This window comes from Rutilus rutilus (assembly GCF_951802725.1).
Source record: "Rutilus rutilus genome assembly, chromosome: 2".
Classification (NCBI taxonomy): domain Eukaryota; kingdom Metazoa; phylum Chordata; class Actinopteri; order Cypriniformes; family Leuciscidae; genus Rutilus; species Rutilus rutilus.
The window spans coordinates 56192400-56201055 of NC_140210.1; the positions used below are offsets into that span (position 1 = coordinate 56192400).

The window sequence follows — 8656 nt, forward strand, 5'->3', positions numbered from 1 at the left end:
TGTTGGCGGTTTATTGAAGATGATGACAATATCATCATGTAATTGCCTGAATCGCTGATCTTATTCAGTGTCTAATCTTTGGTTATATAGGACTTGTGATTTTAATGTTGTATTATAATAGAAGCCATTTAATTTAACAGCATGAGAATAATTTTTTTTTAAATTAATACAGGATTTTAAAAACATTTAATGCATTAAACTTAACATTATTACTTAGCTATCAAGAATCAGTGTATGACTCTCAACAATGGTGACAATCAATGAAATACTTCATGCTGCAGTGCATGCTGGGTACCACCAATCAAAACTCACCCATATCTCCCAGCATTAATACATTATGCAGCTGGAGTTGATCTGATTATCTGGATATTTTGTTTGATTGTCACCATTGTTGAGATTCATACGCTGTTTCTTGATGTCTGTGTGCGTCTAAGTACTGCCATAGATGACAGGGTTTTGAGCACTAAATAGTTACTAAAAACCAAGTATATTATTTGATAAACAACACTACTAAATATGCTGTAGAATCAAATTACTAATATCATGAATAAAACCGCTTTTAAACCCCAAGTCCCATATAATCAAAGCATTAGACACTGAACATGATCAGGGATTCCGGCAATTACATGATGATTTCATCAATAAACAGCCAACATCTCCTGATCTCAGTTTCTGATGGCTTTTTTAGCTACAACAATTGTGCTTTATAAACACACAGTTATAGCAGCCAGAGAAATTTTTATATTAAAGAGTGAAGGGTCAAGAGCACAACTAAAGCAAACGCTAACCACCATCATGGTGACTTTACAATACAAAATATAATTTCATTAAACTGGAAATTAAATAAAGTAAATCTGGTTAGTGTAAGTGAAGCTGGTAATAAGTGTATGGCCATGCGTTTCACCTTTTTGTTTGGCAAAATGACATCAGCAGAGGTCAAACTCTTGACGTCAAATTGACATCGACACTTTGACGTCAATTTGACTTTCATTTTTGACCAATTTCTTGACGTAATTTTGACATCAATTTGACATCAAATGCCCACTGGGCAGTAATGTGTTTTTGTTGTTGCTCACTTTTTTTTTTCTGCAGCAACTTTGAGCACTTTTCACATTCTTTATCCTGGCTGAAGCACATTTTTCAATCTATAGGAATAATATAATCAACCTATGTTAGCCTATAGTTTAAAGTTAAAGATGTTAATATTAATAAGTTGAGTCTTACTATTATTATTTGACGTGATTTCACATTTCTTGTTTGTATGAAGGCTAGATACAAATAAAATATTAACTATAATTTATTTGTACCATTTGTATTTCTAAAATATTATATAGTTTTATAGGAGGAGGTTTCAGAGACTTAGCAAATACATTTTTCAGAAGTTTGTAGGAACAGGACATTCATTGTGGGCGTTCTTCGCAGTTTTTCCTGAGGCTTTTATATTGTTCATATCGATATCAGAATTATATCGTATCGACCGAAATTAAGAAATATATCGTGATATAAATTTTGGCCATATCGTCCAGCCCTAAGATATAAGATAAAAATAATATCAGATTTTTCTAATTTTAAATGAACACAAAAAACAGAGATGAAAAATTAACTACTTTTGCAATTGTTTAATAAATGTTCAGTGATATCTTCCAAAGATTTTTTCTCTATTTAGTGTTGATATGGTAATAAATACACTAAGTTTCGTCCTGCTGGCATGTGTGGAAGCATTTAAAACAAGTGTGTTACAACTAACCCTGTGTTAGTGTGTGTCCCAATCACCCATACACTGTAAACATTTTCTAACCTCCCTAACTCAAAATTTTCTAGTGACTGATAACATCTACATTTTTCAATTGGCCCAAGTGAAATTCTGTAAATTATAAAATTAAATGTACAGAATTTCACTTGGGCCAATTGAAAAATGTAGATGTTATCAGTCACTAGAAAATTTTGAGTTAGGGAGGTTAGAAAATGTTTACAGTGTAATCCACAAATCAGAATCTTTTCCAGAAAGGCCTCAGAAAGGGCAAAAAGTTGAGATAAAACTCAATCATCCCCTTCTTTACACATGCTCATAAAGGAATTGTTAGCTCAAAAGTGAACGTTTTCGGATTGTTTACTCACTCGAGGCTGTACAAGATGACTTTCTTTCCTCAGCCGAAGAGAAATTAAAGTTTTGGAGGAAACCATTCAAAGATTTTTCTCTATTAACGAACGGTCCAAATGCGTATTTAAGCAGCTTCAGAGGACTCCACACGACCTAGCCGATGAATAAAGGTCTTCTCAAGCGATACGGTCAGTCATGTTCAGAAAAAAAACTAAAAACTAAAAGTGTACACTCTTTAACTAAACACACTCTCCTTGATTACGATAAAATAGTAAGATAGTAAAATTACGATATTTTACTATCGCCCGCCATTTCAGGTGCAAACATTCTACACAAACTAGTTCTATTAACACATAATACTGTTGTGTCTTACTAGATGACTAATTATTGTCAGCTTACCTGGAAAAATTGATAATAAAGACATGTTATGTTGGAAACACTCTCCGTTGCGTGTACTCTTTCCGGACTGAGCGCTCTTTCACTCTACTAGCGTCAGTGACACGATAATAATCAATAATAATGATAATGATAATAATGATCAATCATCACTCAATTAATCACTTAATAATCTCATTAACTTTAACACTCTTGAGTGTTAATTTAACACTCATATTTTAACACTTTACACTCTTGAGTGTGGACTCATATACACTCCCAGGAGTGTTAATTTAACGCTGGAGTTTTTGCTGTGAGGGCTTTCCAACAGGAATACACTGAAACAGCACTGTATGGGGGATGATCCTGGTAAAGAGTCCCAAAGACTGCTCTGACACCCATCCTTAAATACCCAGAGGAGAACAAAAGGGGTTATACAAATATTGTTTAGCTTGTTTGGTTGTTTGGGCCAATGTTGTTTGGGCCAATCCATGTACCCCAGGGGGGTAGCACCTGGTTTCAGGAGATATCGTAAAGAGATATCAGTCAGAGAGGAGATACAGGATTCTCCTAAGTTCTCAATCTTTCTCATTAAACCAATGACTGCAATGAAATTAAGACCATTTTACCAATCGCTTTTACCAAGGAGACACTTAAAATGATACCAAACATGAAAAGGAAAAACAACATACTCACAAGATACATCATGTGTGATATATAGACATTCTTAATGAACTTTCAGTGACTTGAGGAGTGAGAGGGGGGATGAGTTGAAGTCAAACAAAGGGACAAGGAGATAAGTTTGGGCAGGACAAGGTTCTGTGCTCTATCTTTGCTATCTGCTGTCCAGGGTGCATTTTATGGCTTTATTGCAGGGTGCGTTTTGTTTTAGCAGGAACATCAGTTCTTACAGTGTGCACAACATGACATACTGCATTGTGTTCATCCATTTCTGCACTTGCTCACCAAATTTACATTGACAGAACAACTCTCATCAGGCTTATGATCACTGCATACTTTATTGATTAGAAACAGCTCAATCAAAATACATTAAAAGACAATGCAACTTTCAACCTCTTTTCGGTAAAGCTTACAACAGGGAAAATGTGTATTTTTTGAGTGTACTGTATATTTAGAGTATATATATAGAGAGAGAGAGAAAGAGAGAGAGAGAGAGAGAGAGAGAGAGAGAGAGTATATAGCAGATATCAAAATGCTAATGATAGTAATAGATAAATAAAAAAATGTACAAGCTGGAATAATATGAATATTTGCAGTATTTATATGAGCTGTGTGATATCATAATGCAGGATGGCTGAAACAATGTCATGAACAGCTTTTTGCACGTTGCCTGCTCAAGATTTATTGGCACCCATAAAACACCCCAACAAACAAGTCTGAATCTGTCACTAGACAACGGTCTTACTTTTGCTGGATCAAACACACATTTGACAACATCAGCGTGAGCGCAGGAGCAGTTCTCAGTATCCAGCAGGACGACCGCCATTGCTCTTGTCAGATTCAGCACAGAGTTTGTCCCCCTCTCGCACAACCGCCTGGACTGCTGTTAATTCAGTATTTACACAGATTTCATGATTCTTCTCCTTCAAGCCTTTAATTACACCCTGAATTCATAAACACAGAGAGAACATTTTTATATTTCTCACTTTGTGAATCTATTTTAGATGTAGGCATTTGGCAGACGCTTTTATCCAAAGCAAATTCCATTGCATTTGAAGGTACACATTTATATTCTTATCAGTTCTAGCTTTCCCTGGGAATCAAACCCATGACCTTGGCATTGCAGGCACCAACGCTCTACTGCTTGAGCTACAGGAAAGCTGTATTTAGATGACAAACTTTTGTTGATATCCTACCATATCAAAATAATCGTCTACATTTGTCTCGTTCATCTGGGTCTGAACTCTGGGTTCTGCAACAGCTTTCTCCAGGTCATAATCAAAGAATAGATAGTTTAGGATCACCTGAGATGAGAGAGACAGAACAGAGAGAAAAGCGTTTTTAGATAAAAGACAAATACATTTAAAAATCACACAAACTATTAGTGGCAAGATAATGCAAAGTCTGCAGCGGGAGAACGAGTGCGGAGACGGACGGGAATAAGGAAGTCAAGTGCATGACATGTGTCTCTAACTCCAGTGTTTGTCAGAGAGACGGATGTAAGCGCTCCTCAGACCTGGGACAGGGAAGGAGTCTGATTGGTTCAGAGACGGTTGTGTGACTGTGTTTGTCAGAGAGACGGATGTAAGCGCTCCTCAGACCTGGGACATGGAAAGAGTCTGATTGATTCAGAGACGGCTGTGTGACTGTGTTTGTCAGAGAGACGGGTGTAAGCGCTCCTCAGACCTGGGACATGGAAAGAGTCTGATTGATTCAGAGACGGCTGTGTGACTGTGTTTGTCAGAGAGACGGGTGTAAGCGCTCCTCAGACCTGGGACAGGGAAGGAGTCTGATTGGTTCAGAGACGGCTGTGTGACTGTGTTTGTCAGAGAGACGGGTGTAAGCGCTCCTCAGACCTGGGACAGGGAAGGAGTCTGATTGGTTCAGAGACGGCTGTGTGACTGTGTTTGTCAGAGAGACGGGTGTAAGCGCTCCTCAGACCTGGGACAGGGATAGAGTCTGATTGGTTCAGAGACGGCTGTGTGACTGTGTTTGTCAGAGAGACGGGTGTAAGCGCTCCTCAGACCTGGGACAGGGAAGGAGTCTGATTGGTTCAGAGACGGCTGTGTGACTGTGTTTGTCAGAGAGACGGGTGTAAGCGCTCCTCAGACCTGGGACATGGAAAGAGTCTGATTGATTCAGAGACGGCTGTGTGACTGTGTTTGTCAGAGAGACGGGTGTAAGCGCTCCTCAGACCTGGGACAGGGATAGAGTCTGATTGATTCAGAGACGGCTGTGTGACTGTGTTTGTCAGAGAGACGGGTGTAAGCGCTCCTCAGACCTGGGACAGGGAAGGAGTCTGATTGGTTCAGAGACGGCTGTGTGACTGTGTTTGTCAGAGAGACGGGTGTAAGCGCTCCTCAGACCTGGGACATGGAAAGAGTCTGATTGATTCAGAGACGGCTGTGTGACTGTGTTTGTCAGAGAGAAGGCATTTACGATGATTTGAGACAAATATAATGTAAATTTAATATAAAACGATGTAAATGGCGCTCTGTGTCGCGGCAGGATTTTGAATAAGGTCCTGGGCCGTTGCTTGGCGCCGCGGATTTATTAAAATGTATTATTATTTATTAAAACACAATCTTAGCCATTGGCCAATTCAGAATAAACAAATGTTTTTCAAGATCAGAATAGTAATCCAGAATAACCAAAGGTAAATATGGTACTGTTGCTTGTGATGTTATGTTAAATTGAGTAAAGCTTTAATTGTTCAGCGTTCGTCAGTGTGTTTTGTTACCTGAGCAGTTGCAGTGGTGATATTTGTCAATTTCAAATTACATGGTTTCACAAAAAACAATTTAAAGGCAACTCTTCATTTAAACCATTAGGGTATACTGTTTGAAGTGTATAAATCCAAAAGGCCTCTCGTTGAAGAAGGTAGCGCTCCCTAGTACAAATATCCCCGAAAGGGTCGGGTAAAAATGGACCCAAATTTTTTAGGTCAATTAAATTGAAGTCATTTTTTTCCTGTGGAACTAGTCCTTTGCTCTCAGTCAGAACTTATCCTAAGGAACATTTGGAGAAGAGAAAAGTACATTTATGCCCCCTGGATGGAGATAGACATTTTTACCCGACCCTTTCGATCAGAGAGCGTGAAGCTTTGGGGGGTCTTAGTGAAGATGTTTTGATTGTGATTAAGCCTGCCGACAAAGGTGGTGCAGTTGTAATACAAGACAAAGATTCATACCGCAACGAAATTTTGAATCAACTCGGAGATCAGGAATTCTATTCCTCCCTTACTTGTGATCCTACGAGTCACTTTTTTAATATGATAAAAAGAACTTTGACTGGTGGCGAATTAGACAATTACATCACTAAGGAGGAATTCGATTTTTTATTACAAACTCATCCAGTACGACCGGTTTTTTACACCTTGCCGAAAATCCACAAAAAATGTGAAGGAACTATTCCAGGCCGTCCAATCGTGGCCGGTTGCCAATCCCTAACTGAACCTATTTCTCAGTATGTAGACTGGTACATTAAGCCAATTGTCTGGACATTACCCTCATATTTAAGGGACACTACTGATTTTTTGAGTAAACTGATGAATGTTCATACATCAGATGAAGATTTGTTATGCACTATGGATGTAACTAGCCTGTATACTAACATTCCACACGATTTAGGTTTATGTGCTTTGGAACATTATTTAAAATCTAGAGATGTTGATAAGCCTCCAACAAAGTTTTTGTGGGATCTGGCACACACAGTGCTGACCATGAACTGTTTCAAATTTGAGAACGGCTTTTATCATCAAGTGAAAGGTACGGCAATGGGATCTCCATTTGCCCCTAATTATGCAAACTTGTTCATGGGCAAATTTGAAGCAGACTTTGTGTATTCTCCTAGTAACATTTTCCATCACTGTTTGAAATGTTGGTTTCGATATATTGATGATGTGTTTTTCATTTTTAGTGGAACAGTTGAAGAACTTAATCAATTTCATGAATTCTTAAATTCTAGACTTGACTCTATACGATTTTCATTGGAATACAGTATGTCTTCTATATCGTTTCTTGACGTAAAGGTTTTTAGATCTACTGGACAGACTCTACAGACGACAGTTTTTCGTAAATCCACAGATAAAAATAATTTTTTACATTCTAAAAGCTATCATCCTCCATCTATGAAAAAAAGCCTTCTGTATAGTCAGTTTTTGCGTATAAGGCGGATTTGTAGTACTGATGAAGAATTTGAAAACCAGTTGAAAGTAGTATATGACCATTTCCTTTCTAAAGGTTACGATAATACGAATCTCGATTCTAGTTTGGATAGGGTACGTGACATTGAACGAGAATCACTTTTTAAGAAAAAAATAGCTATTTCAGATAATCGAGTTGTCTTATCTACGACATTTTCTCCTCTTTCGGGTAAGATTAAATCAATAGTGAATAAACATTGGCATATTTTATCTAGTGACACACCCAGATCGGCCAGTCTTTTCAAAACCTTCCGCTTTTTGCTTATAAGAGGTCGCGTAACTTGAGAGATATGTTAGTTAGAGCTGATTCTTATACTCCGCCTACCAATTGGCTTACAGCCCTTGATCCGGGCAATTTCCCTTGTAGGAGTTGCGTGAATTGTAATGCGATGATTATGGGTAATTCCTTTTCACATCCACGGACTGGCAAGGCATTCTCTGTGAGAGGGAGAATTACGCAGGAGCTCCGTTACTCCATCCAAACTTGCTCAACTGCCGCAGCAGTGTCATCTACACCGCTCCCGCAGGAGCTCCGTTACTCCATCTAAACTTTCTCCACTGCCGCAGCAGTGTCATCTACACCACTCCCGCAGGAGCTCCGTTACTCCATCTAAACTTTCTCCACTGCCGCAGCAGTGTCATCTCCTCTACTCCCGCAGGAGCTCCGTTACTCCATCTAAACTTTCTCCACTGCCGCAGCAGTGTCATCTACACCGCTCCCGCAGGAGCTCCGTTACTCCATCTAAACTTTCTCCACTGCCGCAGCAGTGTCATCTACACCGCTCCCGCAGGAGCTCCGTTACTCCATCCAAACTTGCTCAACTGCCGCAGCAGTGTCATCTACACCACTCCCGCAGGAGCTCCGTTACTCCATCCAAACTTGCTCAACTGCCGCAGCAGTGTCATCTACACCGCTCCCGCAGGAGCTCCGTTACTCCATCCAAACTTGCTCAACTGCCGCAGCAGTGTCATCTACACCACTCCCGCAGGAGCTCCGTTACTCCATCTAAACTTTCTCCACTGCCGCAGCAGTGTCATCTACACCACTCCCGCAGGAGCTCCGTTACTCCATCTAAACTTTCTCCACTGCCGCAGCAGTGTCATCTCCTCTACTCCCGCAGGAGCTCCGTTACTCCATCTAAACTTTCTCCACTGCCGCAGCAGTGTCATCTCCTCTACTCCCGCAGGAGCTCCGTTACTCCATCTAAACTTTCTCCACTGCCGCAGCAGTGTCATCTCCTCTACTCCCGCAGGAGCTCCGTTACTCCATCTAAACTTTCTCCACTGCCGCAGCA

The 8656-nt window shown here is 39.8% G+C and overlaps 1 protein-coding gene and 1 long non-coding RNA gene across 5 annotated transcripts in view; one reads left to right on the plus strand and one right to left on the minus strand.

The window, feature by feature from the left end:
* LOC311286325 (polymeric immunoglobulin receptor-like) overlaps positions 1-8656 on the plus strand; it is a 127228-nt gene that overhangs the window by 31588 nt on the left and 86984 nt on the right. The window lies entirely within an intron of this gene.
* LOC311286470 lies at positions 3742-5925 on the minus strand. The gene is made up of 3 exons (XR_014626570.1): positions 5898-5925; positions 4354-4461; positions 3742-4101 (listed from the first exon to the last, which is right to left on the minus strand). It is a non-coding gene; the product is annotated as an uncharacterized lncRNA (long non-coding RNA).